This window comes from Tachysurus fulvidraco, chromosome 6, assembly GCF_022655615.1.
Source record: "Tachysurus fulvidraco isolate hzauxx_2018 chromosome 6, HZAU_PFXX_2.0, whole genome shotgun sequence".
NCBI lineage: Eukaryota > Metazoa > Chordata > Actinopteri > Siluriformes > Bagridae > Tachysurus > Tachysurus fulvidraco.
In genome coordinates this window covers 26,036,318-26,041,317 of record NC_062523.1, presented here as the reverse complement: position 1 = coordinate 26,041,317, position 5,000 = coordinate 26,036,318, and the positions used below count along the sequence as shown (strand labels likewise).

General features: G+C 41.5%; 4 non-coding genes across 4 annotated transcripts in view; 2 read left to right on the top strand and 2 right to left on the bottom strand.

Moving 5' to 3' along the window:
* The window catches only part of LOC125144878, a 191-nt gene extending 134 nt beyond the window's left edge, over window positions 1-57 (bottom strand). The window contains exon 1 of the small nuclear RNA XR_007143248.1: window positions 1-57. This exon is cut by the window's left edge and continues 134 nt beyond it. This is a non-coding gene — a small nuclear RNA (U2 spliceosomal RNA).
* A 118-nt stretch (window positions 58-175) lies between these two features.
* LOC125144891 lies at window positions 176-290 on the bottom strand. Its single transcript, XR_007143261.1, has one exon. It is a non-coding gene; the product is annotated as a U5 spliceosomal RNA (small nuclear RNA).
* A 4,214-nt stretch (window positions 291-4,504) lies between these two features.
* On the top strand, window positions 4,505-4,623 carry LOC125141732. The gene has a single exon (XR_007141157.1). It is a non-coding gene; the product is annotated as a 5S ribosomal RNA (ribosomal RNA).
* Window positions 4,624-4,745: 122 nt separating this feature from the next.
* On the top strand, window positions 4,746-4,864 carry LOC125143068. Its single transcript, XR_007142513.1, has one exon. It is a non-coding gene; the product is annotated as a 5S ribosomal RNA (ribosomal RNA).
* Window positions 4,865-5,000: the final 136 nt, after the last annotated feature.

The following is a 5,000-nucleotide window of genomic DNA, read 5'->3' as shown; positions in this document are numbered from 1 at the left end:
TTAAACTGATAAGAACAGATACTACACTTGATCTTAGCCAAAAGGCCGAGAAGCGATAACCCGTTATTCCCTCTGACTGGCAGACAGCTAGCTGCCAGATGCTAGCAGACAAACGGTAGGTGATAACTAGGCCTACTCCTCAAGGCGCTTTGATCTAATATTACAACCACTTATAGCCTTGCAACTGCAAAAGCCCACAAAAATATGCTGAACTCATCGACGTTCCTCTCCGTGGAAATCTTTAGTAAAAGGCGAAAGATTTGTGCGTGAATGAAGAGAAACCCGAGCTACTAAAGAAGGCCGAGCAGGCCCTGGATAACCGTATCGGAGGTGAACAAAGCAGGATTAGGGTAAGGTCCACCCCTTGTCAGTATTGAAGCCAGTGTAAAGTCTTGCATTTGGATAGAAAAGGGCTGGGGATACAGTCGATGAGAAACAGCTGAAAGTTATGAGAAGAAATTGCAAATTAAAGGTTTGGGGCAGGTGCAAGAAAAGAAAAGAAAAGAAAAGAATAGAAAGAAAAGAAAAGAAAAGAAAAGAAAAGGTTTTGACTTTTTTTTAAACCATGTAATGGTGCAACAATGGTGTTGTTTTCTATCAAAACATTAGCTACAGGGTCTGCTTAGCTTCCGAGATCAGACGAGAAAAGGCATTCTTAGAGTGGAATGGCCGTAAGTTAGAGAAAAGTTGGAATGGAACCCAATTATAAATTGTTTTTTTTTTTCTTCTTTCTCTTTTTTGTTGTTGTTTTCTATCAAAACATTTGCTACAGGGTATGAATATTAAGATGTTGTTGTTAGAGAATTCAAATAGTAAATGAATGCCTATGTCAAAAGTTTACAGCACCTGGTATTCCCAGGCAGTCACCTATCCAATTACTGGGTTTTTTTCTATTTATTTATTTATTTATTATTTTTTTCAATTCTTGTTTTCTATCAAAACATTAGCTACAGGGTATGAATATTAAGATGTTGTTAGAGAATTCAAACTGTAAAGTAAATGAATGCCTATGTCAAAAGTTTACAGCACCTGGTGTTCCCAGGCAGTCGCCTATCCAAGTACTAACCAGGCCCGACTCTGCTTAGCCTCCGAGATCAGACATTCTTTTTTTTCAATCAATAGAATAGAAGAAATTTCAATCAATAGAATACGATAAATAATACAATAAAAATGTAAGTTTTCCTTATACAATCACATTTACATCAAATTTTAAAAATGTCATACATCATATATTATACATTTACAAAAACATTAGTTCACACCTCTCCTTCACTCCCCGGCAGCTTCCACGTTAAATCTTTTAAAACACAACAAACATGTGAAGTAAAGACATTATAAAAAGCATCCAACTTATTTTAGCATTTAAAATACACATACAGTCTCCCCATATACACTTCTGTTTTGCTCCAAAACCTAGTCCAAACATCCAACACAAATTTTTCCTTTTTGGCCACAATTCAGTCAGGACCACTTGAGTCAAAATAAAGACAATTCTTTGAAATATTTAAAATTTTTATTTGCAAGCTTATGAAATTTACATTTGGCGGTATGGCTCTGTTCTGAATTCCCCTTCCTTTTCATGAGCTCAATGAAAGCTAGTCAGGAAACAGCAGCAGCTTCGTGGGGGGACAATCTCCCATTAAGTGGGAAAGCAGCCAGACAAAATCCCCCCCAAAACAGACCATACCAGGCAATCCTCCCTGGCTCTTCATGCTAACTGAAGCAGAGGATTAAAGCGAGCTTTTGACTAGCCAAACTTATTAGTAAAATACCAACAGAGCAGAGGACATGTTATCAGGCACGGAAGGCAGTTCCTTTACCATTTACTAGCAACCACTGACCATTAACATTTTTTAAAAAAAAACAAACAAAAAAAAAACAAAACAATGGAAGGCTCAGTGCCTGTATACGATTCAAGGCTGCAGAAGACTCCAGATCATCATGAACATCATGCCATCCCAATTTCCCAAGGAGCAACCAGAACCTTTAACGTTCCACTCCTGGTTCAGCTACCTTAGGGACAGCAGCAGAGGAGGAGAGCTAGCAGCAGCAGAAAAGGAGAGCTAGCAGCAGCAGAGGAGGAGAGCTAGCGTAGCAGCAGCAGAGCTAGCTCAATCACAAACAGAACACGAGAGCCAAGTGCCTCCTCCCTGAATATCCCGAGTAGCCATCTCTAGCTCTAGAATCCATCCAACAACCCGAGTAAGGAGACTTCCAAAAGACCCAACAAGAAATCCAGTCATAACTTCCTTTTCCAACAATTTCAGGTTCTTTAAAGGCAGAAAGCAAATTATAGGCAAACTAATGAGTAGTCAAACAAACACTCCTGCGAAAACCTTGGATAAGTCCAGCTATTAAATAATTGAAGAAGCAGCGGTTAGGATGCTTCTCGGGGCCTTTCCAGCTTTGGAACATTTATTTCTTTATTTACTTACTTACTTATTTATTTATTTCCTTATTTATTTATTTATTTATTTATTTATTTATTTATTTATTTATTTATTTGTAACGAACAGAAACAATACAAGCAGGGCCAGGAGCCATTGATTATCAATCCAAAGGTCACTATCTTTCGCTGGACACTGCTACAGAGAGGAGATAAATTTAATCAAGCTTTTCATTTTCATTGCTGGCTAAAATTTAACCATGTCAAGTTAAGAAGTTAAACCATTTGCCAGTAATTTGTTTATTTATTTATAATTTATTATTTCCTGCATAACGTATCATAACAGCCTAGCGAGGCACAGCGTGACGCAACATAACGCCTAGCAAGTCATGGCATATCATATCATAACTGCCTAGTAGGGCATAGCACAACATACCATAGCCTAGCGAGGCATCGTATAACGTAACAACGCCTAGGAAGGCATGGCATAACGCATCATAACGGCCTAGAGAGTCCTAGCACAACGCAACCAGCAATGCATGGCATAAGGCATTACAACAGCCCAGCGAAGCACAGCCCAGCAAGGCATAACCCAACGTTACACAACCCGACACAGCCCAGCAAGGCATATCATAACGTAACGCAACACAGCCCAGCAAGGCACAGCACAATGCAAAATAACGCCTAGCAAGGCACCGCATAACGTATCACTACAGCCCAGCAAGGCACAGCACAACGCATTACAACAGCACCACACAACACAACATAGCACAGCGCAACCCAACACAGCCCAGCAGGGCACAGCACAATGTAACAAACACAGCCCAGCAAGGCATGGCACAACATATAATAGCCAAGCGAGGCACAGCATAACATAACAAAACGCAGAGCAAAGCACGGCCTAACGCATCACAACAGCCTATTGAGGCACAGCACAACGTAAACGCCTAGCAGGCATGGCCTAACGCATCATAACAGCCTAGCAAGGTACACAGTGCAACGTAACCTAATATGGCCTAGCAAGGCATAGCATAACGCAACGCAACACAACATAGCCTAGCGAGGCACAGCACAATATACTGTACCATAACACAGCCCAGCGGAGCATAGCACAACGTGCAGTATCACAACACAGCCTATCGAGGCACAGCATAACGCATCACAACAGTCTAGCAAGGCACAACATATGGTAATGTTACGCAACACGGCCTAGCAATGCACAGCCAACCGCAATGCAACACAACATAGCCCAGCAAGGCACAGAACACCACACCATAACACAGCCTAGTGAGGCATAGCATAACGCATCACAACAGTCTAGCAAAGCACAACATATGGTAACGTTACTTAACACGGCCTAGCAATGCAACACAACATAGCCCATCAAGGCACAGCACAACACACCATAACACAGCCTAGCGAGGCATAACATAGCGCAACGTAACCTAACATCGGCTAGCAAGGTACAGCACAATGAATCACCACAGCCTATCGAGACACAGCCTAACGTATCACAACAACCTAGCGAGGCACAACATAGAGTGACGTAACCTAACACGGCCTAGCAAGGCACAGCACAACGCAACAAAACAAGCCCAGCAAGGCACAGCACCAAGCACCATAACACAGCCTAGCGAGGCATAGCATAATGTATCATAACAGCCAACGGGGCCTAACATAGCGTAACATAACATAGCTTAGCAGGGCATAGCATAAGGTAAACTATCGTAGCTTAGCAGGGCATAACATAACGGAACCTAACACATCTTAGCAGGGCATAGCATAACGGAACCTATCGTAGCTTGGCAGGGCATAGCATAACGGAACCTAACATAGCTTGGCAGGGCATAGCATAACGGAACCTAACATAGCTTGGCAGGGCATAGCATAACGGAACCTAACATAGTTTGGCAGGGCATAGCATAACGGAACCTAACATAGCTTGGCAGGGCATAGCATAACGGAACCTAACATAGCAGGGCATAGCAAAATGTAACCTAACATAGCTTCGCAGGGCATAGCATAACGGAACGGAAGAATAAAGAAATAGGGAAAAAGAAATAGGGAAAAAGAAAAAACAAACAATCTATAAATGGGTTCCATTCCAACTTTACTCTGGCTTATGGCCATTCCACTCTGAGAATGCCCGATCTCGTCTGATCTCGGAAGCTAAGTAGAGTTGGGCCTGGTTAGTACTTGGGTAGGCGACTGCCTGGGAATACCAGGTGCTGTAAGCTTTTGACATAGGCATTCATTTACTTTACTATTTGAATTCTCTAACAACAACATCTTAATATTCATACCCTGTGGGTAATGTGTTGATAGAAAACAATCAATCAATCAATCAATCAATCCTCTAGCTTACGGCCATTCCACTTTGAGAATGCCTGATCTCGTCTGATCTCGGAAGCTAATCAGAGTCGGGCCTGGTTAGTACTTGGATAGGCGACTGTCTGGGAATACCAGGTGCTGTAAGCTTTTGACATAGGCATTCATTTACTTTACTATTTGAATACTCTAACAACAACAACATCTTAATATTCATACCCTGTAGCTAATGTTTTGATAGAAAACAACAATTACAATAAATAAAGAAATAGGGAAAAAGAAATAG